Raw genomic sequence first — 17,706 nt, 5'->3', positions numbered from 1 at the left:
TGTGTGTGTGTGCGGGTGTGTGTGTGTGTGTGCGGGTGTGTGTGTGCGTGTGTGTGTGTGTGTGTGTGTGTGCGCGCGCACGCACGCGTTGTTAAGGATTCAAATCAGGCGACGCACACCTTAGTCTCAGCCCATGTGTTTTAAACTCTTTCATTTCTTATTTTGGGTCATGAATTAAACAGACCTGTGAAAGAAGATAGCCTATGTGTGTATTATCACCACTAGTATGCAAGCTTTCATTAACAATTTATTTTTAAACAGGCCCATTTTTTCTTCGGTCATCAAAGCCCATTTTTCCACATGTGTTGAAACTGCTAGCATTTCTTTCTTTAAATTTGGTTTTGCAGCTCCCTCAGCTGCTCATACTGTCTTTGCAGCTGTAGTCATTTCCTTGAATGCAGGAGTTTTATCTAAAGTATAGATACATTTACACTTGACCTGTCACTGCCAATATGCAGTTTGGAGGTCCTGGTGCGCACAGGAGGCAGCGCAGCCAGGTTGCTGTTTCTTGGGTAAATGCAGCTTAGTGATGTGGGGCAATGATATGATATGATATGGTATTTGTAACGCGCCTATACACAGGTGTTTCAAGGCGCGACGAGGCAGGGAGGGGAGGAACAAGGGGAGACAAAACAAACGATCCTACTAGGCCAGGTGTCATTCAGATCGCGCAAGTGCAGGGGTGGGGGAGGGGGGAAAAGTGCAAGGGGAAGGGGAGGGGGGGAAGTGCAGTAAAGGTAAGTGGCGTAAGTAATAAATAAAAAAGGGCCAGCTAGTGGCAAGTGCAAGGTAAGTGCATCAGGAATGCTGTTGAGTGGGTCAATATATACCACAGTGTGCGCAGGCACTATTAAATAAACCTATAGGAGAGCTTTGTGAATCAACTAGGTTAAGGAAGTTGCAACAGTGATTGGTTTGTGATTAAACAACCTTCTCATCACTCTTTCCCAATCTGAATCGATCCAGAGAGAATTGATGAATTCAACTGAGACTAAGTTAGAGCTACTCCTCGCGCATGGTTGGTTATGCCTGTATCAGGATGCCCCACCCCCCTTTTTGTCATGTATTTTCCAAAAGTGCTCAACTGTCTAGCTCATGATGCGGCTGCCCCATTTTGATTTGATCCACCAAGACATTCATAGAAACATCTGTGAGAGTAGCAGACCATTCCAAGTACAGCACGTACATGGGACTCAAGGAAAGCAAGCACTGGAAATCAGCAGATCAAATCAAAAACACCACATGGCCACAAGGTCTGCAGCACATGCAAAACCACCTGATCCATGGCAGTGCTGTGGACAAACACCTGCCACTGACCAAGAGATGAAGTCCCTCAAACAAAGTTACATTGCTCTGGTCCCATCGATATTCCAAAGAGCTCGCTGCTGGACCACACAAGCAGTGCTGGTCGGTGGCTTCTCTCAAAGAAGAGGAGGAAGAAAACACAACAAGCTGGGAGCCCGAGGAGCACAAACATACATTTATAAACATGCTTGATGGATGGAAGCCTTTGCACCCATTTTGGAAACATAGCAACATTGATCATGACATCAAACCCAGTCTCGGCTGTCCATTTGTTCCTAGGAATATAAAGAACACAAAAAAGGATAGAAATAATGCATACCGCACATTTTAGACTTCTTAGAGTATTCCTCATGTTCAGCCAAAACATCACTATATTATTTGCCCTTTCAGTTGTTGTTGTGTAAAATGTTCTAATGTGCCAGCCTGATGTTCAATAGCAGTTGTCACAAAGAAATGTACTAATTTTCTACTGTTCAGTGAAGCCCTCAATGTGAATGATATTGTAAAGTGAAGCTGTGGATATATGACCATAAACCGATAAAACCAGGACTAGGAGGAGTGGAATTCTATTAAATAAGTTCACTTATGGATTACCTTGGGTTAGAGCAGGTCCTGGCGTGTGCACTACACAACGTGGGTTAGGTAACTGTCCAAAAAGACCTTTTAAATTATGTGAGAACACGGCATAAAATACTCCTTTAAAAATATTGTTAATTTTTCGTTTAAAAACAAAAATGTTGTTCTGATAAGTGGCAATTCATAATAACTTTAAAAAAAATATGCAAACAATGTATCTCTTGTCCTGACTTCCTCACAAATACCGAACTAACACACACACTTAAAATGTTATCATTAATTGAGCACAGTATACTCAGGAACATGTTGCAAGACGGCTCCTAAAAATGTACTTTGAGTTGTCGACTAACAAAACTTGTTACTTGTACTAACTGAGACTGCGCAGCGTGTTTTAGTAGTAATTGGGGAGACCTGATATGCATGGCATCACATAAATTGTGACGGTTAACACAACAGGGTCAGTGAACCAGACTGTGTTTCTAATAAGCAGCTTTTAATAATTAAAGGGATGGTCTGGTAAAAATTTTTATTTAAAAAATAGATAGGCAACATAAAAAAAAATACTAGCATTCTCCGTTTTAAAACTTCCTATGTAAAATTTTGAGCTATTCAAGCTCAAAATTCGCAAAAGCAAGCACATGGGCGCATCCATTTTGTGAAATGGAGGCCCTCCTGTGCTGGCTTTTGCGGCACTAATGAAGGAAAAGCCAGCCAGCTGTAGTAAACAAAGGCTACCGCTGGGTGGCTTTCCCTTCATTAGTGCTGTAGGCGGAGGACGGGGACCGGAGACCAGAGCAGGAAAGCTGCAGCTGAATCTCGGTAAGTGCTATTTATTTATTTTTTTAAAATAAGCACTAGCTGCTGGAGGAGCCCGGAAAACTTAGAAATAAAACCGCAGCTTTAAATACATTGTATTTATGTTTGCAGTCGCTTTTGAAGGGACCGCAAACATAAATACAACGTTATTGTGTTGGAAAACGCTGCGGTTTTTCTTTCCAAGTTTCTCAGGCTCCTCCGGCTCGGAGGAGCCTGAGAAACTTGGAAAGAAAAACCGCAGCGTTTTCCAACACAACCGCGTGTGTTTCTGCCTGCTGTGGCTATCACTTTGGGTCTCCGGTGCTCCCAGGGGAGCTCCCAGGGGAGCACCGGAGACCCAAAGTGATAGCCACAGCAGGCAGAAACACACACGGTTATGTTTACATGCCACGTAGTGTTTCTACCTGCAGCTGATTTCCCATTTGGGGCTCTCGGGCTCCCAGTGGGGAGCCCGAGAGACCCAAATGGGAAATGCTAAATGCTGCGTTGTCTGCCTAAATCTGCTTTCCCATTTGGGGCTCTCGGGCTCCCCATTGGGAGCCCGAGAGCCCCCAATGGGAAAGCAGATTCAGGTAGAAACAACGTGGTTGTTTTCCGCAATGCCGCGTTGTTTCTGCCTGAATCTGCTTTACCATTTGGGGCTCTCAGGCTCCCCATGGGGAGCCCGAGAGCCCAAATGGGAAAGCAGATTCAGGCAGAAACAACGCAGTTGTGTTGGAAAACGCTGCGGTTTTTCTTTCCGAGTTTCTCAGGCTCCTCCGAGCCGGAGGAGCCTGAGAAACTTGGAAAGAAAAACTGCAGTGTTTTCCAACACAATAACGTTGTATTTATGTTTGCGGTCGCTTCAAAAGTGACCGCAAACATAAATACAACGTTTTTAAAGCTGCGGCTCGAGAGCCCCAAATGGTAAAGCACATTCAGGCAGAAACAACGCGGCATTGCGGAAAACAACCGCGTTGTTTCTGCCTGAATCTGCTTTCCCATTTGGGGCACTCGGGCTCCCCACGGGGAGCCTGAGAGCCCCAAATGGTAAAGCAGATTCAGGCAGAAACAACGCGGCATTGCGGAAAACAACCACGTTATTTCTACCTGAATCTGCTTTCCCAATGGGGAGCCCGAGAGCCCCAAATGGGAAAGCAGATTTAGGCAGACAACGCAGCATTTAGCATTTCCCATTTGGGTCTCTCGGGCTCCCCATGGGGAGCCCGAGAGCCCCAAATGGGAAATCAGCTGCAGGTAGAAACACTACGTGGCATGTAAACATAACCGCGTGTGTTTCTGCCTGCTGTGGCTATCACTTTGGGTCTCCGGTGCTCCCCTGGGAGATCCCCTGGGAGCACCGGAGACCCAAAGTGATAGCCACAGCAGGCAGAAACACACGCGGTTGTGTTGGAAAACGCTGCGGTTTTTCTTTCCAAGTTTCTCAGGCTCCTCCGAGCCGGAGGAGCCTGAGAAACTTGGAAAGAAAAACCGCAGCGTTTTCCAACACAATAACGTTGTATTTATGTTTGTGGTCGCTTCAAAAGCGACCGCAAACATAAATACAATGTTTTTAAAGCTGCGGTTTTATTTCTAAGTTTTCCGGGCTCCCCCAGCCCGGAAAACTTTGAAAAAAAAAACGCAGCTAGTGCTTATTTTAAAAAAATAAATAAATAGCACTTACCGAGATTCAGCTGCAGCTTTCCTGCTCTGGTCTCCGGTCCCCGTCCTCCGCCTACAGCACTAATGAAGGGAAAGCCACCCAGCGGTAGCCTTTGTTTACTACAGCTGGCTGGCTTTTCCTTCATTAGTGCCGCAAAAGCCAGCACAGGAGGGCCTCCATTTCACAAAATGGATGCGCCCATGTGCTTGCTTTTGCGAATTTTGAGCTTGAATAGCTCAAAATTTTACATAGGAAGTTTTAAAACGGAGAATGCTAGTATTTTTTTTATGTTGCCTATCTATTTTTTAAATAAAAATTTTTACTAGACCATCCCTTTAAGAAATAAATGCATCTGAGAATTGGGTTGATATAAAATACACTTTGAATGTTATTATTTTGCAGGCTTAAATTGCCTGAATAATAGATTCCACCCAGTTGATGTAAGTATTAGGTGGGTGTGTATCATAGGTGGCGTTAGCCACTAGGTCAGGATGAAAATGTCTAAATAAATTGTATCATTTTGACCCATGACAGGCTTAATTAATTCATCATCCTGTGTAAGTAAATAAACGAACGAACGAACGTAATAAGAGTGATTGGGTTTTAGTTATTATGCAGCACAGTGATAATTACAATATAGAAAATGTGTATCTTCGTAGATGTGTTACCCTGATGAAGACGTGGCATTAAACGGCCGTACACTTCGAAACCGGCCATTTACCTTGGTCGTCTTTAAGCGATAATGAGAGAAGTTCCTTTGGTGATTGTTCTGAAGAGAGAAATTATAGACTTTTTAGGACATAAAGAGATGTTTTTAAAGAAATGTTTGTTATTTATGTAATTTGATAGGGATTTGCTGAATACGGTATCGTAATTTGATGATGTACGAATGTGTATATACATGAATTTTGTCATGGTATTGTAATTTAATATGGTCCTTGCTGCATGAATGTTGGGAAGAAGGAATGGCACATTAATGTATGTATATAGAATCCATGTAAAAATGGTTAGGTTGGTGGGTATAAATGTCGAAGTGTGTGTAGGAAGATATTTAGTGCTGCACTATATAAATACAATCATTTGTTTTCATTGTCTAAATAATTGAATAACAGGGTTATGATTTTTCCCATGTGGCACAATGTTCTGCATCTAGTTTAGTTCCCGGGTCTCACATGGGTTTAGGGATATCTGCCATTCCAAATATACACTCAATATGAATGAGCCATCACTAGCTCTCACTGCTTTCCCGGATAAGGTATCTGGTTCTAACACATCACCTCTGCCCCTGTAGAGTTTGTGTAGCCCTGTGCAAACTTCCTAAAATGTGACATGCCTTGCAAATTGCCGCAGAGAAAAATTACTAGAAAGCTCTCAAAACCCTCTACAAGTGTGTGGATGTGGCAGCCTACGTCCGTTGATCTGTGTTTAGGCATGGTATTCTTTCAATGTCTAGCAGGGGTTCAAAGAATTTAAAAAAAAGGAAACATGCCATGCTGCGATTCCTTATTGGTGCCTGGAAAATCAAAAAAAGGCAGTGAGACTTGTTTTTTATTTTTTTAATTCCTCTACAACCGATGCTAAACGTAGTACATTTTATATGCATAGAGCCAGATGCCAATGGCCCTGTTTGGAGCTTTAAGATGACCCACCTGCATTTTCCGAATACATTTCCCAAGCCCTAATAGTTTGTATGAGGGGCAAAAGGAGTGCAAGCCAACATACAGGAGTGGCATTGTCCTGCTTACGTGTCCGGTGTGGGCAATAGTCGAAAGCCAGCCTGCCGAGATCTAAGTTGGATTCCCCTACAGCATAGTCTAGTGCATTTTAGCAGGATTGAACACCATGTTAGGTCTCAACTCCATAGTATAAAAGCTTAATGGCTTTTGCAACAAGTACCACTGCAGGTCCGTTGTGGGGAGCGAGGACCCAGAGTGGTGGCTAGCTGAGTGTCCATCGGAAGTACTGTGCAATAGAGTGGATATCAGAAATCTGAGGAAGTGACAAGGGCAATGTATTGTCAACACAGAATTCGGACATATGGGCTCTTTTTTGTAAATTTCTGACTGGACCAATCGTAAGTGAGAGACTGAGGAGGAGAGAGGCAGCTTTATTGGAGCCCATTGCTGGTGGTATCCCTGGCTGTTGTGGTCACATCGCATATGGGTTGTTTGACGGAAAAGAATAATGACCTACTGCCGAATTGACCTATTTTTTTTACCTACTGCAGGGGAAACCCCCGTCACACCCCATAATGCGGGGGGGAGACCCCCACCCTCCAACTACCCCCACCTTAACCTATTCCTTTACCCCAACCCATATCTATTTACTAATTAAAATGTACCAATTGACCCAACAAATTCGACCAAAACAACGCTGTCAATTCAGAGTAGGTCAATTTGGCATTAGGTCAAATTGGGCAATACCAAATTGTTACCCTTTAAAATGAATTAGCTTGGAGACAGCCGGATCCTGGTGTAGTTCGATTCCTAAATTGTCCTGCTTATTCATTTACATTAGTGTATGTTGAGCCAACAGTAGGCAGCAGTCTGCAGCCCCTTATGCCTCCCTCTTCCACTGCTATTGTGCGATAAAATGCAGATTAAAGAGCGGGACACAAAGGAATGACTCTTTTAATAAGCACATGCACTGTTACTCTAACTCACATCGTAACCCAATCCTGGGCCTCGGCTGAGTGTGTATGACATCATTCACCCTAACTCTAACTCAAATTTTAACTTTCAGATTTGTTATCCCTCGCTCGAACCAACAGTCCATTGCAAACTCTAAGCATGTCACCCAGCTGGATTGTAACCCTCACTTTTTATGATAACTAATACGTATGTAATAAGAAAGTTGACTCATGAGAACATTTTGCCAGCACTCCCTCCCTTAATGCTTTGTACAACATCAAAAATGCATCTTTCAACATTTTAATGGAACAAACTTTACAAAATATAATTTCAGTGTGTGTGTGTGTTTGTCTGTGTCTGTAGAAACAGGCAGAAACATACACGCACGCCAATGTTTGTCTGTTGTAATGCTTGAACACAGCCAGTCAGACCACTCTTGTCACAACATGAAAAAAACTAAAACACTTCCATGAGTTGTGAAGTGGCATTTTTCACTAATTACGAATGACGACTACATGTTTGACTCCGGGCTTCAGCACCCTTGAATAATAACTATTCATAATTCATAAAATATAAACACATGTCATTTCTTGTAGTGCTGATTTTCCTGTGAATGAATATTTGAGGTACAGTTGCAGTTCTGTGTGCATACTTGACAAGCGAAATGCACGTGAGAGCGCATTTTATGCTGTAATGCCGTCATTTTCCCATTTCGGGGAAGTTTTCATCAACCTCTGCGTTGGCCCAAGTGTACATTGTGCTGCATATGGCGCTGACGTGCAGTTTGACGATCTCTTGGGATCATTCAGTGGCGGCTTAAAGATGGCTGCCAATGCGATAGCCACGCTCGTGGATGGGAAACGAAACTGTTCCCCGGGGTGGTTTCTTAAGTTGATAAGAAGGGGGGAGCTGGGCAAATACCCCACTCGTGGGTTGTACAGAGACACGTTGGCGAATCATTAATTGGTGCTGATCTGAACAGTGTTTGTGTGCCTTTGAGACTGAGGTTCAACAAAACTCAAACTGATTAGAAAAAGTAATTTTGTCCTGATTATTTACTGGCAGTTTTTCTCAGTATCCAGGTTTTCCTCGTCACAGTGCTCATTGGGGAAACGGGCCATTCTGGCGCTTTTTGGGAAAAATATTCTTCCCATGATAATTCAAGATTACAAACTTATTTTAATCAAACTTTAGAAGAGGTGGGCCTATGAAAATTAAAGGAGTGCCCTGACGTGCAATGAAAGGAAATATATTCTACTTTAAAAGATGTATTAAATAAAATTATGTGCTTTAAAATATTGACCAAAATAAATATATTCGAATATAAAATAGAGCATCAAATCAAAATACTGCACCATGCAATCTCACAGTTCATTTAAAAGACATTCATGATTTGTTTGTCCTTATGTAAATAATTAATCAATAATCAAATACAATGGGCCTCATTACAAGTTTGCCAGTCCGGAAACAATGGTGCCGCTAAGCTACGAGTCTGCTGGCGGGTGCCGTTCTGCCTGCCAGGTCTGACCCTGGCCAGCTTAACTGCACCCGCCAGCAGACTTTCACCGTTATTATGGGGCTCCACAGGAATGAGAAACAACATTTTACCAGCACCTGACTTACCGGACTGCCGGGGCTGTAATGCCCCCGTTATTCTGGCAAGTCAGGCACCAGTAAATCATTGCAGGTCCGGTAGCTACCTGCCGGTTTTCCCGGCACGGTTTTTCCGGCACGGTTTCTGACGGACTCGTAATGAGGCCCTATGTGTTGCAAAAATCCAACAATGTATTACTTCTGTGTTTGATTTTTTTTTTATTCCAGATATCTTTGTTATATTATATTATTGTGCCCATCACCATCATAGTGGTCTTACGGGACCTGGCCTTGTCCAGAAGGTGGCATATTGTGACCCTGCCAGGGTGTTGCCAGAACTTAATCTGTTGAAAGGAAGGAGAAGTTTGGGATGGAGGTGCTAGGAATGACCCAAAAAGGAGAGGAAACACAAATGGGATGAGTGGGAGGAGGTATGGTTGTCGAAGTAGGAATGCATGTCTCTCAAATGTGACAAGTTATTGGTAAGCATGAGTGTAATATATAGGACCAACGTGAATCACAGATTATCCATGCTGCTCCCTTTCTACGCATGAGGGGAAAAGTCTTGGCTGCTTTAACGGTTTATTGAGAGGCAACCCTCAACACGGGGAGTTCCTTCCCTCCCCAATCAAGGTGTCACTCAACAAACTGTTTAATGTCAGTTCTTTGTTCAGCCGTGTTTCCGATTAATCTAATACCCTTTGCATCCCTCCCCCTGTGCTACCAGTGAGCCAAGAACCAGGCCGGTGTACAGCTAATATATTTGTATTCATCTGAATGATAGATAATGGAGATCAAACTAAAATGACACACAACACCCTCTGTGGTGTGGCTCACAATTAAACTTCTTGTTACACAAATAAAACACACAAGTTGGTTGGGAAAAACACAACTCATAATTCTTTACTTTCTACAGATTTCTCTTCAAGAAATAATCAAAGCTGGCTAATGAACAAAATCAATTGCATATGCAATGCTTGCAATTTCGATGTTCCTGAGCACTTGAAAGGCTAGCAGTTTGGTTGACAGATCTGTACCAATGCATATGGCAATTGCTATTTCACCCACACTTTTGCTTTAAAATAAACACAGGGTAATTAAGCAGTTTGTTTTTTAAGATCTCCCCCTCACGTTGGTCTGTGTTGTGGTAATCGGACAGAAAATTAGGATTATTTAAGAATTTTCGATTTCAGACCCCTTCTACTTAAAGGCCTGTGTTGGGGAAGCTGGACAGAGAAAAGTTGGATGATTTGATAATTTTGGATTTCAGACACCCCTCCACTTAAAGGCTTGTGTTAGGGAAGCTTGACAGTTAATGTTGTTTTTTAGTTTTAGTTTTGGGACAAAGGTACCCCTCTTCCTAAAAGAAGTCAGGGTTAACAGGAAAAAATAGGATTACCCAATTGCATTACAGTCTGTAGTTTTCAGTGCACACTGGGAATGAGCTTTGTTAATTTTGAATTTTAACAACAATGACACTGTGGTGTTCTGCCAAGGGAAATTCAACAAATTAATATTTTTAGTTAAATAGACTAAGGATCTAGACAGTTTAGCTCTCCCAACCCCCCTCTCACTATAAAGGGAAAGGATTGTAAGCAGACTCCCCACCTTTTGGTTTCAAAGGGCTCAATTCTACTTACATTGAAAACCTCTGTTTAAAGTTCAGGAAAGCCAGATGCATTTCAGGACCCTCTGGGAGGACAGGGCAGGGGTTTGGCCACTCCACTCTCAAGAATCGTCCCCAGCTCTTCACCATAAACCCCAGTCAGCTTTTAGGCCTTCCCAACAATAGACAACTCCACACAGATGCAATTTCAAGAAATTATCGTTTTGGTGTTTCCTTGCGGCTTTCAGATGGTAATTTGTTGCAGCTCTTCGCCCTCTCTCTAAGTGCATCCACTTTATATACCAGCGATGACACATTAAGGTCTCAATATTCTGCAGTGCCCTGCAAGAGTTCTCGCAACCAGAATTTGACAGTTAGCTTTCTTTCTCCTCCCAAATCCAGCCTCTCTCTAAAGATTGGCTTAGGAATCTGGAACAGACATATGGCAACTCCCATTTGAAATCCTCTTTTGTTTCCATGTTAACTTTTTTGCAAAAACTAGTTCTGTGGCAAAACTTCATAAATGACTAGTAAGTGGCAAAATATATATATTTTCCGGTTCAGCTAATCATGGGGAATTTGATAAAACAACAGCCGGGTCTGCGCTATGTTGCACAGGCATTTGGCAATTTTCTACCATTTTTACAAAAAGCATAATACTTAGGAACATGTAATTTACTCCCCACATTCCTAATTTTACCCTCCACCAGCATGCCAATTCTCAAATTCGGGACATGTCCAGCGCAGGCAGGAACACCTTTCAGCTGGCCATTACAATTCCCTATGGTGCAGATGGATTTATTTCGACAAAGTCGCCTGGCTATGTTCTAAAAAATTACACAGAAATGAAGGCAGTACGACTTGTGGTTGCTGAGAAAATGCAACAATTGTGATAGTCCACTTCTATACACCAATTGTAATCACAAAAGGACTTATTTCTTTGGGTGAATCCTAACAGTAAATGTTGATATTGTTTATGGAGTTTTTTGGTTGTCTGCTGAGGGTTTATACTTGATCTTGATTGCTGGAGATAGACAAAATATGATCCAAAAAGTGTATACTCCCCTAGTACCAAACCAATAAGATAGTGAATGATGGTTAGTGAGAGCCAAACTAAATGATCTTAATGCAAGTATTGTAGTTTACAAGTAGAAAGTCATTTATTTAGGTCCAAGGTGTTTCACAGCTCTCAACACGTGTATCACCCTTTTGTTATCACGGGCATCCTCAGGAGAGTATCTATTTCACCATACTAATCGATCTTAGTGTGCATTAATCATTCTTAATTTTTAAAGATTTGCAGAAAAACTTTCCAAGGTCCAGATATTGTCAGTCACTGGCCTTGTGCTTTAGAATAACAGCCAGAAAAAGGATGGATCCAATTGTCCAGTGTCTGATGTAGCCGATCTGTTGCACATTTGGCAGTATACACGTTTTAGATCAAATTGTAATAGTATATTTAAACTAATGTGGAATCTTGATATGTCTGCAAATCTTCTCTCCTTTCTTCCGGCCATTTGCCATTCTGTTGTTTGAAGTTGATAGGCTTCAGGTCATAAATACTTGGGATCCACTGGCCAAACAGATGTCCCCCACAGCTGATAATAAGCTAGACCGGCACTGTGATGTCACAAGGTCATGCAGACATCTGGCATCCTGTCCTCTTATCTGAAGGGGACCACCATTTTGTTCTGAGAAGCTTCTGTTTTCTTGTAATTTTTTCAGAGTTCAGCCTTGATTGCATCACCGGTTTTTACAACTCCTCCCTACATTCCAGTCATGCACTGGCCATGCCATTTGCCCTGAACAGGAATGAGCTTTCAGAGACATCAAGTCTGGGGAAAGTTTGTTGTCAACACCTTTTGCATGCCACGCTTTATTGCAGTTGTAAACAACTGGGATGGAAGTCAGGCTTTCAGCAGGGGAAGCCATGTGCACAGTCTGCCCAACAACAAGCCAAAAGGGTCTGACTCAGGCCTAAATAAAATCTTCATGTGACCCATAAAACGTTTTTCTTTCCACTTGTTTCCGGTATTTTGCATGTGAAGCATAATATACATTACATTGTGTTTAACACACATTAAGTATTTTCCCTGACATCTTTATTTTAGCAGGGGAACTTTTCTCATGCAAATCCTGCTTTTCATGTGAAAGGGTCCTTCGACTTTCCTCCGCCACCATTAAAAGGCTGCTTTTCCTATTGTAATGACAGATATGCCTTTTTCACATTTCACTTCATTGTATTGCTTGCAGAACCCCCACAGTCTGCCATAATAGGCCCATTTACCTGGTTTAACCTGGGAAACACTAGTGAATCAATGCTTATGGAGGGTGAATAATAAGTGGGCCAAAAAAAGGCAGCTGAAGCAGGATAACTGGATGTTCTGGTCGCTGGAGAAAGTCCCCCTGGAGCAATGTACCCTAAGTATACCTGCAGTCTCTTTTCCTTAGTGAAGTGAAGTCATGTTGGCGGATGGGCACTTATGTTTGTTTGTTTATGTTTGTTTATTCACTTATTTTGCGCGTCGGACCCGAGGGTAGGAGGCCACAGGAGCAGACAAGAATATTCTCAGCTTAGTTACAGTGCTGTACAGTATTTACAGTGAGTACATAGGTCAAGGCAGTTACAATAGAGGCAGTGATATACAGTCTAAGAATATACATATTTACATGGTATACAGTAGCATGATAGGTTAAGCAGTCAATTAGAAGTCATTGTGTTTTAACCACTGGATGTAGTTATGTCTGAAGTGGGTATAGGATTGAGAAATCCTTAAGGAGGGCGGTAGGGAGTTCCAATGCTGGGCTGCTTTCACCTGAAAACTGTTGCCGCCCATTTTGGTTCGTTTGAACCTAGGAACTATGAGCAGATTTGCATTTGAGGTTCTGGTGGGTCTGTTAGGTGTGTATCTATGTATTCTGTCGATTAGGTAGCGGGGCAGCATTGTTGAGGCATTTATGGGTTAAGAAGGCTACTTTTAGCAGGATTTTGTCTGTCGTGGTGAGCCAGTTATGTAGATGGCAATGGAGAAAGGTGATCACCCTATTATTCTTTTTAATTCTTTCCCCCATTTTACTTCCAACTATTGGGCTTGTGCACAGAGTCACCTTGAATGTTACCTATTGTTTTTCTATCTGTGGCACCTTCGTGAGCATTTCTGCATCTTATTTAATTTAAAATGAACTCTCATAATAACTGTGTGCACACACCTCCCTTTCAGCATAGACATCACTTTCCACATTATGTATAATGTGCTTGTAAAAAACAAATTAATTCTCTGTTATCCACAATTCATAGTGATCTATGGAGACAGGCCTGTTCCAGTGCATGTGCTTTTAAAAATGACTGTATTAAAATATATGTTACCCCCCACACGTGTGTAAAGTAGGATTACATCACCTGTGCTACATGCAAACCAATAGTTTTCATGGGAGGGCATCACAGGACCTGAATCATTTCAGGACATTGAAGCAAGTGTGTCAGTATTGCAATATATATGAAACGTAAAATATTAACATATGTAAATACGTTGAACGCCCTTATTGAGGGAAACAATGACTGCACGTAATTAAGTGGAGGAATGTGTTCTTTCTTAACTACATTGTGATTAGCCTAATGCCCAATAGCTACGTACATGGACAGCATCATGACAAGCCAATTCGAACCGTGTCATCTTTCTGAAGCTTAATTTCTGCATTAATAATTATATGTCACAGGAGAGGGGTGATGAAGTTGCGTTTGCATAGGAGTGTAGACAGTGCAATTCTAGATTGTTTGGTAGGCATTAGTTTGGCATTATGAGGAACCTTGAAAATGTCCCCTGGTCTCTGTGATGGCCAAATCAATGGGTGACAGGACCACGGTTAGCAGAAAAGCCTCCCCTGCCCCATTAACAGAAGGTTTGAATGTTTTCCTCTTCCATCCAGAAAATGGTTGTGGTCCAACTGTAAGAACTAGACTGCCGTTGGAGAGAACTACAGGCCTTGTGCTCATAAGGCACTCTCTGAGATCAGAGTCTGCTATATTAAAGAATTGCTTGAATCTTTCGGCAGCTCATTAGCATTATTTGTGTATCCATTAACAGCCTGCTGTTCTGCACGAAACTTCATCAGAGATGATGTTATGAATTACATTTCGAAATCCTTTGCCTTGGGTTCACATTTCGTCAAGGTTTAACTTTCCGCTTTTTCCCTTTTTTTTAAGCGGCAATGGGGCCAGATTGTCGTACCTTTTCAGCAGAGCTAAACATTGAGCAGGTTTGCTGCTTGCATATTATGAAATGGTGCAAGACAGGTTTTGCACCAATCCATATCACATACAGATGGTTGCCATGGAGTGAAATGGATTTACTAATTTGTTTCTGACAGCATCATAAGGATTAAGCAAATATGGATTGACCCAAATCTTCCTAAAACCACATTACAAAACATTTTGAACTAAGGCAATAAAACTCAGCGCACGGATTGAGTTTTTCATGGGCATATGTTTATGGGATACACATATTAAAACATTCCTTGGTATAAATTTGGGTTTCCACTTGGGAATTCTTCTATGTGAAGTAATGGAACAAGTCTGTCTGAAATATTGTGCAAGAGATAGCTGATTAGTCAACACTACACCATAAGAAAGTATAATATCTCGAACATGTGCTTGCAGTGGCTGTTATAATTAGTGTATGTTTGAGAGGTAGTGATAGATAAGAGTGGCTATGCGTGTTTGAAGGATGAAGTATGTGGTGAACCCGCTTGTTAATATGTTAATATGAATGTATTTTCTGTGCGAATTTGAAATAAATTAAGTCTGATTTAATAAGTTGAAGTGGCCTTTGTTTGGATTTCCAGTTGTCATTTCATAAAAAGCAATAAAAACAAAATGGGCAAATTGAGTATGCAGTTAGATAATTGATCAAATTTACTCCGCTTGCGAACAACTTTTTGGCAAAGGTATGATTTGGCTTCAAGGAAAATAGTAAGTAAGTAAAGCATAGTACACACATATGACTGCTTCATGTTTTTCCCATGGCAAAAGTCTTTATAGAAATGAAATGGGTAAAAACTGTTTGCTGTATTCCATGTTCCACTTAACCTCACATAGCACATGAAAGAAACAACTCAGAGGAAAGCTAATATCCTCAATCTCATCATCACTGCACTGCCCATTCTTCATCACAGCTCTCCTCTCCCGCTTGACCGGTCGGACCATCTGGAAATCCCCTTTGAAATCAGTCACACCACACCTCTCAAGAGAACCCATTGCAAACCAACAATTCAGCTTTCAGATCCTTCAAGAACTTCACAGTGGAAGCTCTCACAGAAGACCTCACTAGACTCCACCTCAGATGGGCTTATCTACCGCTGACGAACCAGGACTGCAACTCACTCCTCCAAGAACTCAACACCACCCTCACAAACAACATCAACCACCATGCCCCAGTGAAACAGTTCATCCTCAAGCCTAAACCTTCTGTAGCCTGGCACACACATTCCTGAAGTACATCCGACCTCACCCTGCTCAAGGAACTCTGTGCTGCACACAAGTGATTGATCAACACTGCCATGGCCAACTACTACCAAAACACCATAGCCAAAGCCAACAATGAAAGCAGAGCCCTCTTCAGAGCCATCAAGCACTGCATCAACCCTCTGCCTGACTCAACCGTAGCATACTCCATCAGAAAATCCACCGCCATCAACTCTTTTTTTGTCAACAAGATCAACATGATCCACCAACACATACACACCAACGCCACAACTGGCAGCACACTACACATCCCATCTTGCAAAACCACAACTACCTGCACAGCTTTCAAGACACTAACTATGGAAGATCTACCTGCCACCTTAGCATCGCTTAAGGCCAGATTGTATGTGGACAAAATCCTCCCTGCCTCCGTACTCAAGACCCTTCCAACTGAAGCATTTCCCACTTACCTGAGAATCATCAACAGCTCCCTAACTGAAGTCATCTTCCCTTCGACCCTCAAGACTGGACCAGTACTCCCACTTCTTAAGAAACCAACACTGGACCCTGACGATCTCAGCAACTACCGCCCCATCACCCATCCTCCCTTCCTAGGTAAGATCCTTGAGAAAGCAGTCGCCACACAGCTCCTCCAACACACTGAAGCCAATAACCTCCTTCAGACCTGCCAATCTGGCTTCTGACCCAGATGCAGCACAGAAACAACTACCATCAAGGTGATCAACCATGCCTTTAAAATCCTCTATGATGGCCATCCTTGCCTCCTAGTTCTCAGTGACCGCTCAGCAGCATTTGACACAGTACACCACCAGACACTCACCGACAATCTACATCAACGCAAGGGGGATCAGCAAGATCATCCTAAGCTGGTTCAAATGCTACCTTGAGGATCTCCAACAGTTTGTACACTTGGATTCTTCCTGATCACCAACTCTGCCCATCACCTGTGGAATCCACAAGGATCATCCTGTCTCCCATGATCTTGAATCTTTACATGGAGCTGCTTGGAACCCTCCTTGCTCCACACAACATCCACATTCACCAATATGCAAATGACACGCAGATCTACCTCAAGATATCTTCCATTAAAGACATCCACAGGCTCAAGGCCAGCCTCACATTGATCCAGTCCTCGATGTCCAGTCCTTACCTGAAGCTCAACCCTTCCAAGATGGAATTCCTACTGCTGACCAACAACACCCTGACATGCAGACCTGTCTCTCTGCTATGAACCTCGAGGGGTTCACACCCCGGCTGGCCACCTGTGCCAAGTCCCTTAGGTTCAACATCTACAAACACCTCACGTTCAAATAGCGCATAGCAAGGAAGACACAAACGGCCTGGTACCAACTTTCTCTCCTGTGGAAAATCAAGCCCTTCATCACAGAAAACAACTTCAGATCCGCTATCCCAACCTTGGTCCTCTCCCACCTGGAGGGTGGCAATGCCCTTTTGGGAGGCCTTCCGACAACTAGCCAGGAACCCCTGAAATGTTTCCTGCATGCTGCAGCAAGACTCACATTTTACCACATCACCCCAACCCTCATTGAACTGCACTGGCTCACACTGCAAGCCTGTATCATATTCAAATCCTGTTGCATGCATCATCTACAAGACTGTCATCCTGAAGTCCCCAAGATACCTCGCTGAGAAACTCAGCATCTCTGGAGGCCTTTAATCCACCAGAAGTAAAGAAATGTGTAGACTTGAATTATGACAGTGCAGAAAGGAAAGAACTATAAGACAGGCCTCCTCTCTCTACGCTCCAAAACTCTGGATACCCTCCCTGTCAACATCAGACTTGCCCAATCACTTCTACAGTTCAGGAAAGAGTAAAACACCTTCCTAGGTGTTAATGGCTCCTCCTTAACACCAAGTCCACACACCCTGCACTCTCCACCTTACCTGATACTCAGTGATGTTCTCCCCACTGTCTCCCTCCTGCTTGCTTGTAGATTCCTTACTGCCAATAGCCACCCTCACCCGTCCATGTTAGCGCTCTGCTCCTTTTTCTCTGTTTCCCTCATTGTGTTCTTCCCCCGTGACTGTAAAGTGC

Source organism: Ambystoma mexicanum, chromosome 1q, assembly GCF_040938575.1.
Source record: "Ambystoma mexicanum isolate Mex_15411 chromosome 1q, UKY_AmexF1_1, whole genome shotgun sequence".
Classification (NCBI taxonomy): domain Eukaryota; kingdom Metazoa; phylum Chordata; class Amphibia; order Caudata; family Ambystomatidae; genus Ambystoma; species Ambystoma mexicanum.
The sequence above is the reverse complement of the archived record's forward strand: the minus strand, read 5'-3'. Positions refer to the sequence as shown.